We start from the raw sequence: 27043 nt of genomic DNA on the forward strand, positions 1-27043 counted from the left end.
TGTATATATATATGTGTGTATATATATATATCTGTCAGTTCATAGTGTTCTAAAGTGGTATGCAATGTTCAAGTTCTCTATTTTCTTCTTGATTTTCTGTATAGATGTACTATCCAGTATTGAACTTGAGGTATAGAAATCTCCTATTGTGTTGCTATTTCTCTAGTTCTGTCAATGTTTGCTTCATGTATTTGGGTGCTCTCATATTGGATGTATATATATTTATAATTGTTATAGATTCTTGTTGAATTGACTTTTATCATAAATGTGTTTGTCTCTGTGACAGTTTTTGACTTAGAGTCTATTTTGTTTAATATAAATGTGGTCAAGTCTACTCTTTTTATTACCATTTACATAGAATATCTTATTCTGTTCTTTCACTTTCAGCCTATGTGGCCTTAAATCTATTTTTTATTTTATTTCATTTTATTTTATTATATGCCAAATATATGTAATTTCTTATATTTTATTAAATTCATTGGGATGATATTAGTTAATAAAATTATATAGATTTCAAGTGTACACTTCACTAATATATCATATGTATATAACATTGTGTGTTCACCACCCAAACTTAAATTTTATTCTGTCACCATATATTTGAACCCCTTTAACCTAATTTGTCTCCTTCTCTCCCTCTCTTCCTCTGGTAACAACTAATGTTATCCATCTCCATGAGTCTCTGTTTGCCTTGTTTGTTTGTTGCTTTCAGTTTTATATCTCACATACAAGTGAAATCATATGGTTGTAAACTATTTCTCTCTGACTTATTTAGTTTAGCATGATAATATCAAGATCCATCCATGTTGTCATAAATGTCAGTATGTCTTCTTTTCTTATGGCTGAGTAATATTCCATTGTATATATGTACTAAATCTTCGTAATTTAATCATCTATCGAAGGGTACTTCAGTTGTTTCCATGTCTTGGCCACTGTGAATAATGATGCAATGAACATTGGGGTCAATATATCTTTACGGAAAAAATGTTTTCAGATTTTTCGAGGGAGCTCCACACTGTCTTCCATAGTGGCTGTACCAATTTACATACCCACAAACAATGTATGAGAATTCCTTTTACCCCCACAACCTCTCCAGCACTTGTTGTTACTTGTCCTTTCATGATAGCCATTCTAATAGATGTGAGGTGGTATCTTATTGTCATTTTGATTTACATTTTCTTAATAGCTAGTGAAGTTGAGAATCTTTTAATATGTCTGTAGGCCATTTGTATGTCTTCTTGGGAGAAGTGTCTGTTGAGATCCTCTGCCTATTTTTAAATTGGATTGCTTGTTTTGTTGTTGTTGTCATTGAGTGGTATGAGTTCTTTGCATATTTTGGATATGAGGTCCCTATTGGAGGTATTGTTTGCAAATATGTTCTACCAATGAGTTGGTTGCCTATTTGTTTTGTTGACGATTTCTTTTGCTGTGCAGAAGCTTTTTAATTTCATATAGTCTCATTCGTTTGTGCTTTTACTTTCCTGGACTTCGATGTCATATTTATAAATGCCTCTTTAAATCCAAGGTCCATGAGTTTAGTACCAATGTTTTCTTCCATGAAATTTATCATGTTAAGTCTTATATTTAGGTCTTTGATCCATTTTGAGTTAATTTTGGTGCATGGTAACAGCAATCTAGTTTCATTCTTTTGCATGTGGCTTTTCAATTTTTCAAGCATCATTTATTGAAGAGATTTTCTTCATTGTATATTTTTGGCTCCTTTGTCAAAAATTATTTGCCTATATATATATTTATTTATTTATTTATGTTTTTTTTTTCCTGGACTCTCAATTTGTTCCATTGGTTTCTGTGTTAGTTTTCTGCCAATAACATGCTGTTTGATTATTGTCACTTTGTAGTATAATTTGAAGTCAGGCAGAGTGATACCTACAGCCTTGCTCTTTTTTCCTCAGGATTGCTTTGGCTATTTGGGTTCTTTTGAGCATAGTAAACATTTACATAATTTCTGAAGTGATCCCCCTGATTAGTCTCATACCCATCTGGCACTACACATAGTTATTACAAGTTTATTGACTACATTCCATATGCTGTACTCTCCATACCCATGACTATTTTGTAACTACTAATTTGTACTTCTTCATCTCTTCAACTTTTTCTCCCAGCCCCCTAAACTCCCACTACATGGAAGTCACCAGATTGTTCTCTGTATCTGAGTCTGGTTTTGTTTAGTTTATTCCTTTTTTCCCGTAGATTACACATATAAATGAAATAATATGGTATTTGTCTTTCTCTGACCAACTTATTTCACTCAGCATAATATACCCTCTAGATCCATCCATGTTGTTGCCAAAGGTAAGTTTTTATTTTTCTAATGGCTGAGTAGCATTCCACTGTATATATGTACCACTTCTTTATCCAATTGTTTATTGAGGTACAATTAGGTTGCTTCCATATCTTCGCTATTGTGAATAGTGCTGCCATGAACATAGGTGTGCATAGATCTTTACAAACTAGTGTGTTGGATTTTTTCAGTACGTACCCAGAAATGGCAATGCAGGGTTATAAGGTAGTTCTATTACTAATTTTTTGAGGAACCACCAAACTGTTTTCCATAGTGGCTGCAACAATTCGCAATCCCAACAACTGTGTATAAGGGTTCCATTTTCTCCACATCCTTGCCAACATTTGCTGTTTTTTTGATTCATTGATGATAGCCAATCTGACAGGTATGAGGTGATATGTCATTGTGGTTTTAATTTGCATTTCTCTGATGATTAGTGATGTTGAGCATCTTTTTGTATGTCTGTTAATTGGCCATTGTATGCACTCTTTGGATAAATAACTATTCAAGTCTTCTGCAACATTTTTTAAATTGTTTGTTTTGTTGAGTTGTATAAATTGTTTATAAATTTTAGATATTAACCCCTTGGCAGATGTATGGTAGGCAAATACATTCTCCAATTCTGTAAGTTGTCTTTTTGTTTTGTTGATGGCTTCCTTTGTTGTGCAAAAAAAAAAAATAGTTCAATGTAGTTCCATTTGTTTATTTTTTCTTTTGATTCCCTTGTCTGAGGAGATATCTCAGAAGAAAAATTACTAATAGCAATATAGAGTTTACTGCCTATGTTTTTTTCTAGAAGTTTTATGGTTATGGGTCTTACATTTAAGTCTTTAATCCTTTTCTTGCATATGGTGTAAGTAGTTCATTCTTGCATAAGGTGTAAGAAGGTTGTCCAGTTTCATTTTTTTTGCATGCATCTGTCCAGTTTCCCCAACATCATTTGATGAAGAGACTGTCTTTATCCCATTTTATATTCTTGCCTCCTTTGTCATATATTAAATCACCATGTAGGCGTGAATTTTTTTCTGGACTCTCTATTCTGTTCCATTGATCAGTGTCTCTGTTTTTATGCCAGTACCATGCTGCTTTGGTTACTATAGCTTTGTAGTATAGTTTGATATAGTATCATACCTCCAACTTTGTTCTTCTTTCTCAAGATTGCTGTGGCTTTTTGGGTTCTTTTATGGTTCCATATACATTTTTGGATTTTTTTTTAGTTCTTTGAAAATTAGCATTGGTATTTTAATAGGATTGCATTGAATCCATAGATTGCTTTGGTTAGTATGGCCATTTTAATGATGTTGATTCTTCTTACCCATGAGCATGGTGTATACTTCTATTTATTTGTACCTTCTTCAATTTCTATTTTCACTTTTTTTATAATTTTCCAAGAATAGTTCTTTTACCTCCTTGGTTAATTTGATTCCTAGGTATTTATTGTTTTGAATGCAGTCATAAATGGGATTGTTTACTTAATTTCTCTTTCTGATTACATATCATTGGTGTAAAAAATGCAACTGACTTCTGAATATTAATTTTGTATCCTGCTACTTTACTGAATTCATTGATTAGTTCTAACAGTTTTTTTGGTGAAATCTTTAGTGTTCTTTCTATGCAGGATGATGTTATCTGCGAATAATGACAGTTTTACTTCTTCCTGTCCAATTTTGATGCCTTTTATTTCTTTTTCTTGTCATTTCTGTGGCTAGGACTTTCAATACTGTGTTGAATAAAAATGGTGAAAGTGGACATCCTTGTCTTGTTCCTGATCTTAAGGAAAACACTTTTAGCTTTTCCCCTTTGAGTATGATGTTAGCTGTGGGTTTGTCACATATGGACTTTATTATGTTCAGATATGTTCCCTCTATTCCCACTTTTCTGAGATTTTATTATGATTAATGGATGCTGGATTTTGTCAAATGCTTTTTCTGCATCTATTGAGTTGATCATAAGATATTTATCTTTCAATTTATTAATGTGGTATATAACATTCATTGACTGATTTGAAGATATTAAACCAACTTTACATCCCAGGAATAACTCCAAATTGATCATGGTGTATGATCTTTTTAATGTGTTGCTGAATTTGCTTTGCTAATATTTTTTTGAGGATTTTTGCATCAACGTTCATCACAGATGTTGACCTATAGCTTTATCTTTTATTTATTTATTTTTTTTGTACTGTCTTTTTCTGGTTTTGGAATCAGGTAATGGTGGCTTCGTAAAAAAAGTTAGCCTGCCTTCCTCTTGAATTTTTTGGAATAGTTTGAGAAGAATAGGTATTAATTCTTTTTAAAATATTTGTTAAAATTCACCAATGAAGCCATCCCATCCAGGACTTTTGTTTTTTGGGAGGTTTTTGATTACTGCTTCGATTTTGTTGATGGTAATCAGTTGGTTTAGCTGTTCTGTTTCTTCTCGACTCAGCCTTGGGAGCTTGTATGTTTCTAAATGTATCCATTTCTTCTAGATTGTTCAATGTGTTGGCATATAATTGCTCATAGTATATTCTTACAATATTTTGTATTTCTTTGGGGTCTGTAGTTACTTCTCTTTCATTTTTGATTTTATTTATTTGGGTCTTCTCTCTATTTTTCTTGGTGAGTCTGGTTAAAGGTTTGTCAATTTTGTTTATCCTTTCAATTTTATTTTTCCTTTAATGAAACCAAGAACAAGCTCTTGGTTTCATTAATCTTTTGTACTGTTTTTATGATTATTATTTTCTTTCTTCTACTCACTTTGGGTTTTGTTTGCTGTTCTTTTTCTAGTTCTTTTCAGTGTAAAATTAGATTGTTTATTTGAGATTTTTCTTGTTTGATGAGGTAGGCCTGTATTGTTTTGCATTTCCCTCTTAGGACTGCTTTTGCTCTGTCCCATAGATCTGGGGTTGTTGTGTTTTCATTTTCTTTTGTGTCAAGGTATCTGTTGATTTCTTTCTTGATCTTGTTGTTAACCTATTCATTGTTTATTAGCATGTTATTTAGCCCCCATGTGTTTGTATATTTTTCAGTTTTTTTCTTTTGTAAATGTTTTCTAGCTTCATACCATTGTGGTTGGAGAAGACACTTAGTATGATTTCAGTCTTCTTAAATTTATTGAGACTTGTTTTGTTCCCTAATATGTGGTCTATCCTGGAAAATGTTCCACGTGTACTTGGAAAGAATGTATATTCTGCTGCTTTGGGGTGAAATGCTCTAAATATATCAATTAAATCCATCGGTTCTAGTGGGGCATTTAAGGCTGCTGTTTCCTCCTTGATTTTCTGTCTTGAAGATATGTCCATTGATGTCAATGGGGTTTTAAATCTCCTACTATGAGTGTATTACTGTCAATCTCCTCCTTTATTTCAGTCTCTAATTATAGTTTTTGTTTTAAAATTCAGTTTGTCTGATATAAGCGTTACTATGCCAGCTTTTTTTCTCATTTCTATTTGCATTAAATATCTTTTTTCCATTCCTTTACTTTCAGTCTGTGAGTGTCATTTGATCTGCAGTGGGTCTCTGTTAGACAGCATATGTTTGGGTTTTGTTTCTTATCCATTCAGCTACCCTATGTCTTTTTATTGGAGCATTTGATCCATTTATATTTAAAGTGATTATTGATAGATACATAGTTATTACTATATTTTTATTATTTCTATTTATGCATTTCTCTCCCCTTCTTTTTACAGAAGTCCTCTTAGAATTTCTTGTAATTTTGGCTTGTTGGTGATGAATTTCTTTAGCTTTTTCCTGTCAAGGAAGCTCTTTATTTCACCTTCAATGTTAATTGATAATCTTGCTGGGTAGAGTAGTCTTAGTTGTAGGTTCTTGTTTTTCATCACTTTGAATAGTTTGTACCAATCACTTCTGGCCTGTTTCTGTTGAAAAGTCCACTGACATTCTTATGGGAGTACCCTTGTAAATAACTCACAGACTTTCTGCTTTTAAAGTTCTCTCTTTGTCTCCAACCTTTGGCATTTTAATGATGTATCTTGGTGTGGATCTGTTTGGATTCTTCTTGTTTGGGACTCTTTATGCTTCCTGGACTGTGTGTCTATTTCCTTCACTAGGTTAGGTAAGTTTTCTGTCATCATGTCTTCAAGTAGGTTCTCAATCCTTTGTCATCTCTCTTCTCCTTCTGGTACCCCAGTGATGCAGATGTTGGTATGTTTGGTGTTTTCCCAGAGGTCTCTTAAAGTTTCATCTATTTTTGATGCTTTTTTTTTTTTTTTTTTTGCTGTTCCAATTCGGTGTCTTTTTCCTGTCTTGTCTTCCACCTCGCTGATTTGATCCTCTGATTCATCTAATCTACTGTTGATTCCTTAGTTTATTCTTCATTTCTGCCTAGTTTTTCTATATGGTTTCTGTGTCCCTTTTTATACTTCTCTGTTGAAGTTCTCAGTGAGATCATTTATTCTATCCCTAAGTTCATTGAGCATTATTATAACTAGTTATTTGAACTCTGTCTCTGTTAGGTTGCTTGCCTCCATTTCATTTAGCTTTTTTCCTGGAATTTTCTCCTGTTGTTTTATTTGTGGCATGTTTCTTTGTTTGTTTGTTTTTCACTTTAGTTGCCTCTGTGTTCATTTCTATGCATTAGAGGAGGATTTGTTAGGTCTCTCAGCCTTGGCCAGGTGGCCTTGTGTAGCAGATATCCTGTGTGACCCAGTGCCACAGTCTTCCTGATCACCTGTGCCAGGGGCTCTGGGGTTGTTCTTTGTTTGGTTATGTGTGTCCTCCTGTTGTAGCCAAACTTTGATTACTGTTTGCACCTCAGTGGGTGAGACCGACTCCTGGGCTGACTGGCTGTGGGGTTTGCTCATACCCACAGGGTACAAACTGCTGTGTGGGGGCTGACCCCATAGTGTGGGATTCACCCTAGCAGTCCTGTATCTGTTGAGACCACCTTTTAGACGTGCCCCTTATGGGACTAGTTAGGTGGTACACTGTTGTGGTCTGATTCCAGCCTTTGGATATGTTAGTTCTGTGGCCCCTTGGGAGGGGCTTCCATGTAGGCCAAGGTCAGTCACTGCCTTTGATTGTTTAGGGCTACCTGATAGGAGCTACAAAGTGATCCATGGATTGTTGCTGTTTATACTGGATCTGGAGGCAAGTCAGAGAGACCACACTGTGAGTGAAGGTCAGTTACTCTCAGTACAGGGCCTCAAGCAGCTTTGCAAAAGGACCAGTGCTTCTCAAGGCCTGGGGCTGCCTGCTAGTTGCCCATATGACTCCGCAGCTGGAAGAGCCTTTTGGTGATATTCGAGTTGAGTGGGCCAGGTACCCAGGGAGTCACCGGGGTAAAGCGAATGAATTTCACCCAGCCAATGCAGAGTCAGTTTTCATGCCAGTACAGAGTCTGCAGCTTCCTGTAAAAGTCTCAGATCACAGCAAGGCTAGACACTGTCCTTCTCAGGACCTTAGCCTGTCCATGATCCTCTTAAGAGATACTGCAGCTGGGGCTGGCAGCAATGGTTTACTACCAAAAGTCTCTCCTGAAATGTGTGGGCCATGAGCGGGCCATGGGAGCTGAGGGCTATTGCCTGCCAATAAATATGTGGCCCAGGGAAGGCACAGGGTTGGGCTGTGCAAAGGGCTTGGCAAAGGGCCGCTGTGGGCAATTTGTGGGCTGGGTAGGGCAGGACCCCAGGGAAACATGAGGTGGAGTGGGCCAATCTCACCTGGCTAATGCAACTTCTGAAGTGGCTGCGAATGGACAGTTCAACACAGGCAAGATGGTGCTCGCCTGTAGACTGCCCCGGAGGGGGCCCAACAAAGGAGCAATGGAAGCTGTCCCTCTAGCCCTTGCCCCAGTGAGATGCAACTCAGTCTTTCCTTGCATGTCTCTTGCACCTCCCGAGCCACTGACTCTCCAAAGGAGCCCAAAATGAGTGTCTGCAAGCGAGTGAGTCTGTACATGGGCACTATAATGGAACATCTGGGTTTTCAGATTTTTTTTGTCTCACTCAGATGGCCAGAGTCCCCACTGGTTTTTATAGTTAGATTTTCTTGGAGCTGTTCTTCTAGGGACTGGAACCCTGTGCTGGGGAGCTAGAGTCCCTCGTTTTTTTCATGGTGGCCTCTGTGACTGCACTCTCCCTCCTGCTTCTCAGCTGCCAAGCATGGGGTTCAGGGCCAGCCTGCTTCATGTCTCCAGCTCTCTTATCAGTCTTGATGTGTCTTTATATCCTTAGATGAATGTGTCATGATAAGCTAGACTTCAGGTGGTTTTCCAAGTTGTTTGTTTTATAATTTGGTTGTAATTTTAATGTGGTCATGGAAGCTGGTGAACGCTGCTTTTACTTAGCCTGCAATCTTTACTGGAAATATCCAATTTGTAGTCGGTCATTAATTTTTGATAGTTTTAACATAATGTGTTTTGGAGAAGACTTTTTTGGATTGAGACAATTAGTTATAATGTTTGTTTCTTGGATTCAAAGATTTACTTTTTTTTCTTAGGGTCATGAAGTCCTTGTCCACTATTTCTTTAAATAGGCTCTGTGTCCCTTTCTTCCTCTCCTCTGCTTCTGGTATACCATTTATTCTTATATTTCTCTTTCTGATGGAGTCAGATAGTTCTTGTAAAGTTCTTTTTTTTTCCACTCTCAAGTCTCTCTCTTCTTCTATCTGTGTCATTTCCAGATTTCTGTCTTTGATATCACTATTTCTTTCCTCCATGGGGTCAGCTCTATTTCCTAAGCTTGCTGTTTCATTCTTCATCTTTTATTGATTTTTTTTTTCAGCACCAGAATTTTTATTTGGTTCTTTTTCAAATTTTCAGTCTTATTGGGAAAGTATTACTCTTGTTCATTGATTTTATGTCTGGGTTTATTCAACTGTTTATATGAGTTTTCTTGCATCTTGTTGAGGTTTTTCAGAACTGCAATCTTGAATTCTCTATCATTTAAATCACAGATTTCCATGTCCTTGAGTTTATTTTCTGAAGATATTTCCCTTTATTTTTAAGTTGCCTTGTTTCTTTGATTTTTCATAGTATTTGATGGATTATTTTTCCTCAGGCATTTATAGGAATGAACTCTGCCTTTTTCAAAATTTTATTATTATAAGGGTTATGCCTCTTTAGCAGGTTGATAAGAAGAGTTTTATTTGTTTGTTTCCAGTAGGTGGTACACAAGCTTCCTGCACTGCCCAAGCCTCTAAGATCTCTGCTATGTGGCAAAAAAAAATCCCTTTATTTCCTGGGGATGTCTCCTCTGTGACCAGGTCGCTTTGGTCCCATGGCTCCACCCCCATGGGACAATGTGGTGGCTGATGGGGTTCTGAGCTCTTGAAAAGCCCCTAAATTCCTGGTGCTGCCCCAGCAGCCAGATGCAGTGTTGTGCTGCCTGAGCTGCCCTAGTACCTCTGCCTGGATTAGTCTGTATGAGTCTGGGTGGGTTGATTGGGAGAGGTTGCTGGTATGCCTGTGGCTGTTTTCTTTCCAGTCATTCCTCACCTCCGTATTTCTGCCCCTGTCACTGGGACTAGCCACAGTGTGCATATCAGTTCCTGGGACTGCTGACTCTCTGCTCTGTACCCTAACACTTGCTGTTGCAGTTTTTCCTGGGGCACACTGCTAACTCTGGGAGAGTGTGGGGAGATGAGCTCTGGGAAGGTGTAGAGAGGTAAACTATAGGAGGGTATGGGAAGGCGGCCATGTTTCATCACTCAGCTCTCTGCCTGGCAATGGTGGTTGCTAGAACATAGCTGTCATACAACTGTATTCTTTCTCTGCTGTGATCTCTGCCCTGACCACTGGATTCCACCATAATATATGCTGATCACTCAGACAGGAATGATCGGGGCTACAGAGAGTGCATGCTGCAAGCTGATTCTTCCCCTCTACCCAAGTCCCATGGTGAGCTCCAGGCTTTGTTTTTGGCAACAGTCTCCACTCCTCTCCCTTCCCCTCTCCCTTGCTCACCCTATTCAACAACCTTCAAATGCTTTGATCTTGAACATTTTTGTGCGTTAGGCTGTGAATTTTCTGTTGGATTGTAGCTGTTCAATTTTTTGTAGTTTCAAGGGAAGAGAGCAAGGGGATCACTCATGTTTCCATGCTCTGATACCACTCTTAGCGTGGATTAACTTGGATTCAACATAACTGAATTTTGTTGGGCTTCTGAATGTAGATGTCTGTTTTCTTGTTCGGATTTGGTACATTTTTCCATTCTTTATTCAAATAAGCTTTCTGCACCTTTATGTATTTCTCATAAAGAGTACTAATGTATGTATTTTTGAATTGATGTTTCTTAGCTTAAGAGGGCCTGGGGTTTTCTATTCTGCAATCTTATTGACATCACGAGTCTCCATTATATTATTTATTTTATATTAGTTCCCACTGGTTTTTATTTCTCTTCAATTATCTTTCTAGCTCCACATTCTTTTGTATCTCCTTTGGGGTTTCCAGTTATATAGATCTTAGATCTTGTGTTATTCTTCCACAGACCCCCGAATCTGTTGTTCCCACTCTATTTTCTCTCTTTGTTCAAATTCACTCATGTCTATCAATCTGTCTTCAAGTTCACAGATTCTGTTCTCTCTCACCTCTAAAGTGTTGAGTCCATCTAGAAATTAAAAAAAAAATACCACTGTATTCTTTCAGTTCTGTAATTTTCTTTTGGTTCTTTTAAAAAATAAATCATTCTTCTTTGCTAAGATTTTTTTATTTTCATATTCGTTTCAAGAATTTTAAATTGTTGTTGAAGCATTTTAATGACAGTGGCTTTAAAATTGTCAGATAACTCCAGCAACGAAGTATTGGTATCAGTTAATTGTCTTTTTTTCAATTCAAATTGTTGCTTTCCTGGTTTTTGGTATGATGAGTTATTTTTGATTGCATCCTGGCATTTTGGTTACTATTTTAGGAGTCTCTTCATCTTATTTAAATCTTCTATTTTAGCAGGCGGTCATCCTATTTAGGTTTAGAATGTAAATCCTTGTCTGCTTTTGTAGGCTTTAAGTCCTATGATATTTTAGTTTCAGTCATTTCAATGCCATTCTGATCTTTCTTGTTCTACTAATGCTGCTGCAGCTCTGCTCTTTCACTGTTGGTGCCACATACCAGAGCATAATATTTTTCCCTAGGCCATTTTTTTAATTGGATTGTTTGTTTTCTTTGGTGTTAAATTGCCTGAGTTCGTTATATATGTTGGACTAACCCCTTATCAGATAGATATATCATTGACAAATATCTTCTTCTATTCAATAGGTTGTCTTTTTGTTTTGTTGATGGTTTCCTTTGCTGTGCAAAATCTTTTTAGTTTGATATAACCCCTTTTTTTTTCTTTTATTTCCTTTGTCTTAGGAGATGTATCAGAAAAAATATTACTAAGAGTAATATCAGAGTTTACCTGGCTACGTTTTCTTCTAGGAGTTATGGTTATGGGTCTTATATTTAAGTTTGTAATCCATTTTGAGCTTATTCTTGTATATGTTGCAAGATGATGGTCTAGTTTCTTTTTTTTTTTTTGCATGTACCTGTCCAGTTTTCTCAACACTATTTATTAAATAGACTGTTTTTACCCCCATTGTATATTCTTGCCTCCTTTGCCATGGATTAATTGACTGTATAGGCATCGATTTATTTCTGGGCTCTCTATTCTGTTCTATTGATCTGTGTGTTGCCTGTTTTCATGTGGGTCACGTGATATTTTGATTACTATGGCCTTGTAGTATAGTTTGATATCAGGTGTTGTGATACCTCCAACTTCCTTTTTCTTTCTCAAGAATGCCATGGCTATTCAGGGTCTTTTATGTTTCTACATAAATTTTTGGGTTATTTGTTCAAGTTCTGTGAAAAATGCCATTGGTATTTTGAAAAGGATTACATTAATCTATAGATTGCTTTGTGCAGTATGAACATTTTAACAATGTTAATTTTTTTCCATCCATGAGCATGGTATATGCTTTCATTTATTTGTATCTTCTTCAGTTTCTTTCTTCAATGTCTTATAATTTTCCAAGTGCAAGTCTTTTACCTCTTTAGTTAAATTTCTCCCTAGGTGTTTTTTGTTGCAATTGTGAATGGGATTGTTTTCTTAAATTCTGATTGTTCACCATTGTTGTATAAAAATGCAACCGACTTCTGAATGTTAATTTTGTATTCTGCTATTTTACTGAATTCATTTATCAGTTTTAATTATTTTTTTTTTTGTGGAATCTTTAGGGTTCTCTCTATATAGTATGATGTCATCTGAGAATGACAGTTTTACTTCTTTCTTTCCAATTTTGGTGCCTTTTATTTCCTTTATTTTTTGGTCTGATTGCTTGGCTAGGTAATGGTGTCTTCATAAAATGAAGTTAGGAGGGTTTCATCCTCATGAATTTTTGAGAATGGTTTAAAAAGGATAGGTGTTAATTCTTTGAATGTTTAGTAAAATTCACCTGTGAAGCCCTCTGGTCCTTTTGTAGTGGGAAGTTTTTTTGATTACTGTTCGATTTCATTCATAGTAAATGACCTTTTCAAATATTCTGTTTCAGTCTTGGAAGAATGTGTGTTTCTAGGAATTTATTCATTTATTTTATATTGTACAATTTGTTGTCATACAATTGCTTGTATTTTCCTCTAATCCTTTGTATTTTTGTGGTGTCAGTTGTCACTTCCCTTTAATTTCTGATTTTATTTGAGTCCTTTTTCTCTTGATGAGACTGGTTAAATGTTTATCAATTTTGTTTATCTTTTTGCACAATGCTATATATATATATGTATATATTTATGTACATGTATATATATGCCTTTCTGTTGAATTGTACACCTGAAACTTACTGGATTTCCTTAACCAATGTCACCATAATAAAAAATAAATAAATAAAATATCTTAAAAAATGCAGGTTTTGGTTTCATTGATCTTTTGTATTTTTTTTTTTTTAGACTGTATTTCATTTATTTCTGCTGTGATCTTTATTCTTTCCTTCCTTCAACTCATTTTTGGCTTTGTTTGCTGTTCTTTTTTCTTGATTCTTTAATGTAAGTTTGAGTGTTTATTTGAGATTTTTCTTGTTTCTTGAAGTAAGCCTGTATTTTTATGAATTTCCCTCTCAGGACGACTTTTCCTGTGCCCCATAGATTTTAGGTCTTTGTATTTTTATTTACATTTGTCTCAAGGTATTTTTTTTTTATTTCTTCCTTGATTTTATTGTTAACTCACTCATTATTTAGTAGCATATTATTTAGTCTGCATATGTTTGTGTATTTTTCAGGTATTTTTTTCTAGGCAATTGATTTGTAGTTTCATACCATTGTGGTAAGAGAAGACGATTGATATGCTTTCTGTCTTCTTAAATCTATTGAGACATTTTGTAGTCTGTCTTAGAAAATATTCCATGTGCACTTGAGAAGAATGTATATTCTGGTGCTGTGATGTGAAATGCTCTAAAAATATTAATTAAATCTATCAAATTTAATGTATTTTAGGGCCGCTATTTCCTTTCAGATTTTCTGTCTAAAAGGTCTTTTCCTTGATGTTAATAGGGTGTTAAAGTCTACTAAGACTGTATTACTATCAGTATTTTTTTCTTCATGAAGGTTGATTTTTTTTTTTACATACTTATGTGCTTCTATGTTTGGTGCATAGATATTTAGAAAGATTATATCTTCTTGTTTAAGAATTTCATTATTATGAAATGTTCTTCTTTCTATCTTATAACTTTTGTTTTAAAGTCTATTTTGACTGATGTAAGTATTGCTACCATAGCTTCTTTTCATTTCCATTTACATAAAATGTCTTTTTTAATCCTTTTACTTTCAGTCTATGTGTATCTTTCTATCTGAAATGGGTCTCTTGTAGACAGTGTATGTATGAGTCTTGTTTTCTTATCTACTCAGCTATCTTGTGTCTTTTGATTGGAACATTTAATCATGTACATTTAAAGTGGTTATTGATAGGTACATAGTTAATGCCATTTTATTATTTATATTTATGTTTTCCCCCCTTCTTGTTAAAGAAGTCTCTTTAACATTTATTGTAATGCTGGTTTGGTGGTGCTGAATTTCTTTAGCTTTTTCTTGTCTGGAAAGCTCTTTATTTCTCCATCAATTTTCAATGATAGCCTTGTTGGGTAGAGTAGTCTTTGTTGTAGTTCTTTGCTTTTCATCATTTTAAATGTTTCCTGCCAATCCTTCTGGCCTGCAAAGTTTCTATTGAGAAATCAGCTGACAGTCTTATGGGAGCTCTCTTATAGGTAGGTAACTGCCTTTCTCTTGCTGTTTTTAAGATTCTCTCTTTGTCTTTAAACATTGACATTTTGATTATGATGTGTCTTGGTGATAGCCTCTTTGGATTCATCTTTTGGGGCCTCTCTGTGCTTCCAGGACTTGTATTTTCCTTTTCCAGGTAAGAGAAATCATCCATCATTATTTCTTCAAATAGATTTTCAATCCCTTTGCAAATGTTGGTATGCTTGATTTTGTCCCAGAGGTCCCTTAAACTATCCTCATTTTAAATTGTTTTCTTGTTGCTGTTCTAAATGGGTATGTTCTGCTACTTTGTTTTCTATTTTGCTGATTCTATCCTCTGCTTCATCTAATCTGCTGTTGATTCCTTCTAGTGTATTCTTCATTTCAGTTATTCTTCATTCTGACTAGTTCTTTTGTGTTTTCTGTGTCTTTTTTTGTTTTTACTGTCTTTGTTGAAGTTCTCACTAAATTTCTGAAGCATCCTTATAACCAGTGTTTTGAACTTTGCATCTAGTAGATTACTTTCCTCCATTTCGTTTAGATCTTTCTCTGGAGTTTTCTCCTGTTCTTTCATTTGGACATTTTTTTTTCTCTCTTCTTGGCTGCCTCCCTGTATTTGTTTCTATATATCAAGGTAGATCTGCTATGCCTCCTGGTCATGGCAGGGTGGCCTTATGTAGTAGGTGTCCCATGGCACTCAAGGACATAGTCTCTCTGGTCACCTAAACTGCATTCTCCAGGAGGATCTCCCACCTGAGTTGCATGTGTCTTCTTACTATATCTCATCCCCAATTGCTGTTGGCATTTCAGTGGGTGGGACTGACCCTCAGGCTTACCAGTTGTGAGGATTGCTCACAACCAAAGCATATGAACATTTATGCAGGGGTTGACCCCAAGGATCGGGATTTGCTCCAGTGAGCTCTGGCCCCTTTAGAGACCACCTGCTGGTTGTATTGCTTGTGGGGCTAATTAGGTCAGGTTTTGTTTCAGTTTGAAGCTGGCCACAAGGTGTACCAGTCTCAGAGCCTCCAGGGAGTATTGCCTGTGCAAGCCAAAGTCATCTGCTGTCCATGACTGGTCCCGGGCTACTTTTGATTTGCAGTTAGTTGCTACCTGTGCTGGACTTGGAGGTGAGTGGGAGAGGCCATGCTGTGAACCAAGGTTCTCTGTCATCAGTAATGAGCCTGGAGCAACTCAGCAAAAGTTCAAGGGCACCCCAAGGCCTACTGTTGCTTATTGGCTGCCCAAGAGGCTCAGCTGCTCAAAGGGCCTTGGGACGTACATGAATTGGGTGGGTTGGGGTCTCAGGAAGTTAGCAACATGGGGAAAGTGGTGTTCCCTGGGTTAATGCAAATTCAGATTTGGTGTCAGTGCTGGGCCTGGAGCCACTCTACAAAAAGTCTCAGAGCATACCAACGCCAGCAGCTGCCACTGCCTGGGGCCTGCAGACTCCTGAGAGTTGTCCAAGAAAGACTGCAGTCTGGGCCAGCACTGGCTACCATCTGTGAAACAGCCTATGGTGGTAGGAAAGTTGGATGAGGTGGAGTCCTGGGGAATCACCAAGGCAGATTGAGCAGGGCTCACCAGTCCAATGAAGATTCAAATCTGGCCATGTGGTAGGAGTGCTCAACACAGGAAATATGGTGCTGACTGGCCTGCTACACAGGAGGAGAGCTCAAAACGGAAAATGGCAGCTTTCTCACCAGCCCTCACCCTGAAGCCACACAACTCAGTCTCTCCCTGTATGTCTCTGGCATCTCCCGAACTACTGTTTCTCTACCGGAGCCAGGGTGAGTGCCTGGGAGGGGGAGAATCTGTGCACAGGCTTTTAAAGAGGTTACCTGGGTTTCCAGCAGCCTTCTGTCTCACCTGGATGTATGGAATCCCCAAAGATTTCCACAGCCAGATATTGCAGGGCTCTTTTCCTGGCATTAGTACTCTGGGCTGGGTAACCCAGTGTGGGGCTGGGACCCCTTGCTCTTCGGGGGGACCTCTGTAGCTGAGATATTCCTCCCGATTCTCTACTGCCACACGTGGGTGTGAGGCCAGCCTGTTTCAAGTCTCCAAACCTCTTATTAGTCTCAAGGTGGCTTCTTCTTTATATGCTTAGTTGTAGGACTTCTGTGCAGCTAGTTTTCAGACGGTTCTCCAGGTCGAATGTTCTATAATTAACTTGTAATTTTAATGTAGTCATGGGGAGAGACAAGCATAACATTTATCTACTTTGCCATCTTGATCAGAACTTTGATTTATTTTAAAATAGCTAGTTCTCTTATCATAGAAGATGATAATATTACATCATATCAATATTTTCTCACCTATCATAATGTACTTCAGTTTTCTTTTGTAACCATGTTTGTTACCCCAACTAGTTTTATAATAATTCTTCTTCAAAGAGAAAATAGAACAAAATAAGATCGGTTCTGCTTTCTTATCTGATAATATGCACTGTATGCCCCCAAAAGTCAATCCATTATTTGTGGGTTTGTTGTTGTTGTTCTGATACTACTTTTAATAAGCCGTTTAGTCAAGTTCTTTGTATTTTTGTAAACTGTACTTCACTCTGGGCTTTAGTCTCCCTAATACAGTTCTTAGAGTTATTGTGCTGTGTTTTTTGTATTATCATCCTTTGACATATAAACCCCTTACATCTTTTATACATTTTCTCAAATGTAACTTCATTCAAGAGCTGAAAGAGCTATTTGCTTGATTGTAATGGCTTATTTTTTTTTAAGCCACGCACTTTCTGGTATTTTATTACAGCAGCCCTAGCAAACTAACAGATGCTAAATTGTAAGGCATATTTCAGCTGTTCAGTAAATTGGCCTTTAGTAGAAATCTGACCCTTAAAGTTTAACAGATTTAATTACATGAATCAGTTGTTCAAACACAGAAGAGAAGACATCCGCAGACTTGAATTCCTGAACTGGAGACCTGAAACCCCAGAAAATCTAACTTTTAAGTTAATTGATCACACAATAGATCTTTTGAACTATAGGGAAAAAAAAATCAATGTAATGGCTTATTTAAACATGCTTTTCTTTTTTATCAGGATCTTTTTAAATTATTTTGTCAAAATTTTGCTTTTGAGAAATTCTCATCCTTCTTAACCAACTTTTAAAGTCTTTTCAAATCATTTATCGAGTGCCCATTATGCATGTAGTAGAACTTTAAAATGGATTTTATGATCATGACCTAATATACACATGCAACTGAAACAAAAGTTTCACAAGACAATACTTGTTGTGACAGGGCCAAATCAAGAGACAGGAACCAGAAATATGTACAGAGAAAGTTAGTTTAAAGAATTATTAATTATAGCAAGTGATTGGAGTAGTGGGTAATTGGCTAATAAGAGATAAAGAGAGCTCTTACGAATATAGGAATAAGCAGATATAGAGATCAGCTCCACCATTAGTGCTGAGATAGAGCACCCAAGGAAGGAAAATATCTGGAAGACCCTCCTTCTCCCTGCACCTGGAGAGAGCAGTCAAGACCTTGTTGGAAAAGGCATGGCTATGGCTCACTGGATGGTGGTGAACTTAGCTGAGATGCCACTCCAGGAAGCTGAGGTTCCTCATAGGGAAGCTGAGGGAGTTGTTCTCTGTAATGCTAGGGGAAGTTGTCCATGGGGAGGTATAGGACCTTGAAATTCATGATAAAGCTGCCTGAGGACATAACAGAAAAAGCTATCCATAGGGATGTGCCACACCATAAACATATACTGGAAAATTGCTTGGGAGTGTTAGGGGAACCTATTACAGGGAGGAGCAACATCGGTGGCACTCCATGCCTCAGGGAATGCCAGGGAGAATCATGCCATGGAGAGGTACTGCATGTTGCTGGTCTTCATGCTCTGGAGGAGCTAACTGAAAAGATCAATTGAAGCTAAAGGCAGTGAATTGATATACTAACACTTTATTCTTATGATATGCAATGTTCTCTGATATTTCCTATTCTATATTATTTTAAATGCTGATTGCAACACACTAATTGATTTTATTGGTTGTGCTCTGTAGTATAAAAAAATAAGGTAGGGGATATAAAAAGATATAAGCTATGGTTCTTGACTTTGAAGAGCAAAAACCCAATTGGATTAATGGATATTTTCATAAAGAAATGAAATTTGAGGTAATATAAACTGAGGCATACAGAAATGTTATAGTAAGTCTCATAGTCATTCACTAATCACTAATAGCTTTTAAAAGTAGAAATTAGATAAATAAAGAAGTCAATAGATATTAATGAGTTATGCAAGTAGAGTGGGATGTTATGGGCATTGGACTTGGACCTAAGGTCCTTAGTATATAGGTAATGGATTGCCATTGCAGAGTTGTAAATAAGAGCATGAATTGGTTAGGTTTGCATTTCATTTATTTATTTTAATTTATATTATATACATTGCTCCAGTGGTAATTAAAAGGATGGATTTGAAGAGGGCAACATCAGAGATAGGGAGATTGTATAAGAGTTTTTAGAAGGAAGCCTGCAGTAGTACATAGATAATAGGAAAAGAGAGGAAAAATATAACTAAGAATTATACAGGAGTGAAATAATTTGGTCTTATTTTGTATTTAATATGTATTAAAGGGAAAAGGAAGGAGGCGATTAAGAGTCCTGAGGTTTTGGGTACAACTTCTAGCTGGATTATTGGCAAGGAACACAGGAGACTGACCAAGTCAGATAGGATGATGATACATTCAGTTTGATGAATAATAAGTTATTATTTTAGCGAATAACATTTATTGAGCATTTACCACACAACAGTCACTATCTTAAGCAATTTATTTGTATTAATCCTCACAACAACTCAATGAGATAAATACTATTATTATAATCTCCATTTTCAGGTGAGATTACATAATTTTTCCAGGGTCACACAGATATCAAGGGTTGAATCTGAGGTTCAAATACTTCAGTCTGGTTATAGAGACCACAAAGTAGTTATGGGGGACATTCAAGTGAAGATATTCATACTCAGAAAAGAGGTAGAGACTTGAGGTCTAGATTAAGATACTATTAATAGTAGTTTAGGTGGTAGTTAAACCAATAAGAGTGAATGAGATCACCTAGGGAATGGATTAGTAGCGTGCATAAAGAAAGTGTTGGCTAGATTAGGAAGGACCTTGAATGTCAGGCTTGGATGTATAGACTTTAGCCATTAAGTGTAGAGTGCCACTAGAACTTTTTAACTCATTAGCACATAAGACAGGGATGTGCAAATATGGCTATAAATGTAGTCTGACCCACTATGGGGCAGAAATTAAAAGGAAAAAAAGACCTATTAGGAAATCTTAGTAGTTCATTATGAGGTAGTAAGGATCTATCTAGGTGGGTGGTAACAAAGAAACTAGATAGAAAAGGGTCTGTAGGCGTCAGATGGATAGCTTTTGAGTATATATCTTAAGGTTTTCTGGGTGTTCCCCAGGTTTTGTCTATAACTTCAAGTTTCATCATGGTGCCAGTACTTCAGGGTTTGTTTTAGGGTCCTAGTTAATCAAGGTGTTCATATAATTAAAACTAAACTACTTTCTTCAGTACATTCATAGAGAACATACTGACTAAAGCATTTTTATTACCACCAGATTATTGTTGATTTCACCATAATATTTTTGAAACAGCTTTACTGAGATATAATACACACATCATACAATTCACCTATTTAAAATGTATAATTAAATGGCTTTTAGTATAATCAAGAGTAGTGATTCCATCACCACAATCGATTTTAGTACTTTTTCATTATCTCCAAGAAATTCCACACCCCTGTCTTCATCCTCCCATCACCCTGTTTCTCCTAGTCCTAGGTAAAGACTAATCTACTTCCTGTCTTGAAAGATTTGCCTATTCTGGACCTTTCTTAGATATGGTATCATAAAATGTGTAGTCCTTTGTGACTTGGGTCTTTCACTTAGTATAATGTTTTCATAGTTTATCCACATTGTAGCATGCATCAGTATTTCTTTCCTTTTTATGGCTGAATAATACTCCATTGTATGACTATACCAAATTTTGTTTATCCAGTCATTAGTTGATAAACATCTGGGTTGTTTCCACTTTTTGGCTATTATAAATAATGCTGCTGTGAACATTCATGCATAAGTTGTCATATCAACTTATGTTTTCCTTTCATTTCAATGAGTAGATACGCAAAAGTAAAATTGCTGGGTCACATAGTAAATCTATATTTAACTCATTGAGGAACTGCCAGACTGTTTTCCAAAGTAGATATACTATTTTTTAAAAAATGTTACTTATTTATTTTTTATGGTGACATTGGTTAACGAAATCCAAGTTTCAGCTGTACATTTTAACAGTAAGGCATATATATATATATACATTGTGTGTTCACCTCCCATAGCTAGATTCTTTCTGTCATATTTGACCCCTTTTACCCCGTCTACCTCCTCCCTACCCTCTGGCAACCACTAGTCTATTGTCCATTTCTATGAGTCTCTGTTTGTCCTGTTCATTTGTTGCTTTTAGGTTTATATCCACATTTAAGTGATATCATGTGATTTTCAACTTTTTCTGTCTGGCTTATTTCGCTTAGCATGATTATCTCAAGGTCCAACCATGTTGTCGCAAATGGCAGTATTTCATCTCTTTCTGTGGCTGAGTAATATTCTATCATTTCTATATTCCTTCTAGCAATATATTTCATATTTCTCCACATCCTCATCAACACTTGTTATATATTCTGTCATTTTGCTAATAGTCACTCTAGTGGGTATGAAGTGGTATATCATGGTTTTGATTTGCATTTCCCTGATGGCTAATGATGCTGAGCAACTTTTAATGTCTTTATTAGATTTTATTTTAGCCCTTCTCATAGGTATGTGGTGATATCTCATTGTGCTTTTAATTTGCATTTCCCTAGTGGCTACCGATATTGAATGTCTTTTCATGTGCTTATTTGTCATCTGTATATCCTCTTCATTAAAATGTCTCTTCATGTCATTTACCCATTTTTAATTGGATATTTTTTACTCAAGTTTTTCATTTGTTTTTTTTTTAATCTAATGTTTCACATATTATTTATCTTCATTTAGAGTGCTTCATTTTATACTTCAAAGACATTTCTATCACTTTTTTAGATATCAATGTATGTAACTGTTAGAGATTAGAAAAATATCCATTCTGACAAGAATTTCTGGATACTAAATATCTCCTGAGTAGGAATACTGATAGAGGAATGAGTAAGTGAGAAGTAGTTTGAACTTTGGATCTCATAATTTTATTATAGTTTTCATTTTCTTCTATTGAGCCTAAGAAATTTCCCTAGGTTATTGAACAGAATAGTTTATTCTTTTAATTTCACTAAAATTGCCCTGCCAATATTTTAATTTACAAATCTTCTAGGTTTTGCTTTGTTTTCCAGTCTTATATACTCTTAATGGTGGCAATCATATGTTCTTTTTCATTGCTTTGTCTGAAAATTTGAAATTTTTTTTTTGAAAAAATTTGGAATTCGTAATTGTGAACATCTCAATATGTATGTAATTTGATGTGTTTATTATATTTAGGTACTTTTCTTGGACATTTTCTAGCATCTACCTGGAGTTCCATGTTTAGTAATAAAAGCATAGAGGATTCTTCATCATGCATTAAAATGTCCTTTTGTAAATTTAACTTTTTTTTCACACTGGATTTATATCTATAGAATATAGTCTAAGAAATATTTTAAGAATAACTATTTTAAATCTGTATATTCTTAAGATTTGAGTGTACTTTCTATATCTAGATAGTAGTTCTTTATTGGATATGTGATTTTCATATATTTTCTTCCAATTTGTAGCTTGTCTTTCTATTCTCTTAACAGAGTATATCACATAGCAAACATTTTAAATTTTGATGAAATTCAGTTTATCATTTTTACTTTATAGATTGTGTGTTTGATTTCAAGACTAAGAACTCTGCCTAGTATTAGATCCTAAGTAATTTCTTCTGTTTTTTTTTTTCTAAAAGTTTTATAGTTATATGTTTTACTTTTAAGCCTGTTATTTATTTTGAGTAAATTTAGTATAAGGTATGAAATATAGAATGGAGGTTAATTTTATTTCCTATGCATGTCCAATTGCTCCAGCAATATTTGTTTAAAAGCATAATTCCTTTTGCATCTGTCAAAAGTTAGTTGGGCATATTTGTGTGGGTCTATTTCCGATCCATTGACCTGTCTATCCCTTTACCATTTGCATACAATCCTGTTTACCGTAGCTATATGATAACTTCAAATTAGGTAGAGTGATTTTTCAACTTTATTTTTTCAAAATTGTTTTCGCTATGTTAGTTTCTTTGCCTTTCCACATAAATTTTAGAATAATCTTGTCTCTATCTAACAAAATATTGCTAGGATTTTGATAGGAATTGTGTTGAATCTGTATATTTCATTGGGGAGAATTGAAATATTTATTATTTAAAGTATTCCAAACTGTGAATTTATGTCTCTGCATTTATTTAGATTTTCTTTTATCTTTTCCATCAGCATCGTTTAGTACAGAATACGACTGCTGCATATCTTCTGTTAGATTTATACCTAAGTATTTCATTCTTTTGACTTATTGTAAATAGTATTGCATTTTTATTTTTTAATTTTTGTGTTCACATGTTCATTACTAGCATATAGAAATTCATTCGATTTTATGTTGCTCTTGTATCCTCAGACTCCACCAAACTCACTTTTTAATTCTGGAAGTTTTTTGTTTTGTAGATTTCTTAGAATTAGACAATCATGTCATCTCATAATAGGTATAGTTTTATTTCTTCATTTCCAAATTACATTTCCTTTTCTTGCCTTACCATACTGGAACTTCTTAATATTATATCAAATAAGAGTAGTGAGAACAGACATCCATGCCTTGTTCCTAGTTGTCCAAAGAAAGTAGTCAGTCTATTACCACTAAGTATGTTAACTGCAGGTGTTTTGTAGATGTTCTTTATCAAGCTGAGGAAGTTTCTTTGTATTTCTAGTTTTCTGAGGGTTTTTTTTCTCATGAATGTGTGTCGAATTTTGGCAAATGCTTTTCCTGCATCAGTGGATATAATTATATAATATTTTCTTCTTTAGCTTATTAATGTGGTTAATTATATTGATTTCTTTTTTAATGTTTACCAGCTTTGCACCTCTTTAACTCCACTTGGTCATGGTATATAATTCTTTTTATATACTGCTAAATTCTATTTGATAGTAGTTTGTGAAAGATTTTTGTGTCTAATTTCATGAGTAATATTGGTCTATAATTGTCTCTTGTTGTATTGGTTTTGTATGCATTTGGTGTCTGGGTAATACTAGCTTTATAAAATGAATTGGAAAATGTTTTTACTTTCTATAAGAGATTGTGAAGAATAAGTGTTAATTCTTTTCTAAACATTTGGTAGAATTCTCTAGTGAAACCATCTTGGATTGGAGATTTTGGAGGATTTTCAAAATTGTGACTTCAGTTTTCTTGATAATTATAGGACTATTTTTACTATTACATATTGTATGGGTTATAGTAGTTTTTAAGTTAATTAGCTCATTTAGTCTAAGTTGTGAAATTTATGTTTATAGAATTTGTCATATATAATACCTTATTAACATTTTGATATCTGCAATATCTGTAGCAATATACTCTGATTCTTGATATTAGTAACTGGTGTTTTTCTTTTCTTTATTATTCTTACATAAAGTTTATCAATATTTAAAATTTTATTGTTCTAGTCAAGATGGCAGAGTATGTGAAAGCTGTGTGTGCCTCCTCTCACAAACATATCAAAATTACAACTACAGAATAGCCATCATTTGGAATCACCTGAAGTCTAGTTGAACAGAAGTCCAACAACTGAGGACACAAAAGAGGTCACTTTGAGACTGGTAGGAGGGGCAGAGATGTGAAACGGACTGGTCCCACGTGTGGGGTTGAGAATCGGGAGACATATCTTAGCTGCAGAGATCCCCTTGGAAGAGTGAGGGGTTGCAGCCCCACACAGGGTTCCCCAACCTAGGTTTCCAGTGCCAAGAAGAGAAGTCCCTACAACTTCTGGCTGTGAAAACTAGTGGAGATTGTGGTTGATTGAGAAGGAGAGCAGCTGGAGTTGCAGGTATTCCTCTTTAGGGGCCTGCATGCAGACTTACTTGATGACTGACTCACTTGCTCTGAGCTCCAGCTCTGGGGCAGCAGCTTGAAAGGCACCAGGGACATATAGGAAGGAACTGAATTGTCTGGCATCATGTTGAGGGCTGTAGGGACAGCTTTCTCCCAGACAGAAGTGGCAAAGGGCATTGTTCCTTTATTGAGTCTTCCGCACTCCCGGCTTGCAGACCCAGGTGGGCACCATATCTGAGTTTTTATTAACATAGTTAACACTGGTTGCCTCACTCTCGCGATTCCCTGAGACCCCACCCCTCCCAATGAGTGGACCCTCCTGAGCCACTTCCAGTGGATTTTCCATACAAACAGCCTGTCTTGGCTCATGCTGCAGACTTTCCTAAAATCTCTCAAAGGTTCACAAAAACTAAACAAGCTGTATCCGGTCTCAGTATGTCCCATACCTCTTGGTGAGCAGCCCCAAACCAAGACTAGTTACAGCTGACCTCAGTTTGTGACTTGGCTTCTTAAGGCACATCCAAGCCCAGAGTAGGTAGTAACCATTTACGAATAGCTTAGTGGCTCATGCCGGGTCGCCCTGGGCAGGGACAGGCTGCAGCTGAACTTGGCCTGTGGCAGGGCTCCCCTCAGGAGGCCCTGGCCCACACTTCCTGTGGCTGACTTTGGTCTGAGTCAAAGCACCACCCAGGGTCACATCTAAGGATGACACACCCAAAGGGCAGACAGAGAAGACACCAGAGCTGTGCTAAAGCGAATCCTGCTCTGTAGAATCAGCCCCTGCACAACAGCTCCTCCACTGAGCATGGCCAATCATTACAACCAAACAGCCTGAGGGTCAATCCCTCCCACTGATGAGCAAACAGCAATCAAGGCTTAACTATAACAGGAAGGCACACACAACCCATACAAGGGACATACCTGGAGGGCCCGGGTCATTTGACCAGGAAAAACTATGCCACTGAGACCCAGAGCACACCTACTATATAAAGTTACTTTATGAAGACTGGGAGACATAGCAGCCCTACCTAATCCATAGAAACAACACAAATAGGCAGCCAAAATAGGGAGACAAAGAAACGTCCCAAATGAAAGAGCAGAACAAAGTTCCATAAAAAGAACTGAACAAAATGGAGACAAGCAATCTACCAGATGTAGAGTTCAAAACATTTGTTATAAGGATGCTCAATGAACTTTGGGGGAGAGTAGATTAACTCAATGAGAATGTTAACAAAGAGATAGAAAACATAAAAGTAGAGATAGGAAACATAATAAAGAACCAGTCATAAATGAAGAATACAATAACTGAAATGAAAAATACCTTGGGAGGAATTAACAGTAGATTAGATGAAATGAGAATTGAATCAGCAATTTAGAATATAAGGTAGCAGAAAATACCCAAGCAAAACGACATCAAGAAAAAATAATCCAAAAAAATAATAGTTTAAGAGGCCTCCTGGACAACATCAAGCATACCAACATTTGCATCATAGAGATACTAAGAGAAGAAGAGAGAGAACAAGGAATTGAAAACCTATTTCAAGAAATAATGACCGAAAACTTTCCTAACCTGGTGAAGGAAATAGACATACAAGCCCAGGAAGCACAGAGAGTCCCAAGTAAGATGAACCCAAAGAGGCCCACACCAAGACACATCATCATTAAAATGTCAAAGTTTAAAGACAAAGAGAGAATCTTAAAAGCAGCAAGAGAAAAGCAGTTAGTTACCTATAAGGAGCTTCCATAGGAGTGTCAGCTTATTTTTCAACAGAAACTTTTCAGGCCAGAAGGGATTAGCATGAAATATTCAAAGTGATGAAAACCAGGACCTACAACCAAGATTACGCTATCCAGATAATCTTTCATTTAGAATTGAAGGACAGATAAAGAGCTTTCCAAACAAGGAAAAGCTGAAGGAGTTCATTATCAACAAACTCGTATTACAGGAAATGTTGGAGGGACTTCTTTAAGAGGCAGAAGAAAAAAACAAGAACAAAAAAGATGAAAAATATGACTAATAAAATGGCAATAACTACATATCTATTAATAATCATTTTAAATGTAAGTGGATTAAATGTTCCAGTCAAAAACTAGGGTGGCTGAATGGATAAGAAAACAAGACCCCTATATATGCTGCCTTCGAGAGACTCACTTCAGCCAAAAGACACACATAGACTGAAAGTAAAGTGATGCAATAAGATGTTTTATGAAATGGAAACAAACAAACAAACAAAAGCTAGATAGCAATGCTTATACCAAACAAATTAGATTTAAATATATAGGCAAAGAAGACAAAAGCAGGAAGAAGGCAAAACGAGAGACAAAGAATGGCCCAGTAATCCCACTTTTGGGTATTTATATAAACAAACCCACAAGACTACTTTGAAGCAACACGTGTATCTGTATGTTCATTGCAGCGTTATTTACAATAGCCAAGATATGGGTTTACATCAATGGATGAATGGATAAAAAAGAGGTGGTACATATATACAATGAA

The 27043-nt window shown here is 36.0% G+C and overlaps 1 protein-coding gene across 14 annotated transcripts in view; it reads left to right on the top strand.

Annotated features, from left to right (window-relative positions):
* Positions 1–27043, top strand: part of ZC3H12B (zinc finger CCCH-type containing 12B) — a 344821-nt gene that overhangs the window by 35067 nt on the left and 282711 nt on the right. The window lies entirely within an intron of this gene.

Source organism: Pteropus vampyrus, unplaced genomic scaffold, assembly GCF_000151845.1.
Source record: "Pteropus vampyrus isolate Shadow unplaced genomic scaffold, Pvam_2.0 Scaffold516, whole genome shotgun sequence".
NCBI lineage: Eukaryota > Metazoa > Chordata > Mammalia > Chiroptera > Pteropodidae > Pteropus > Pteropus vampyrus.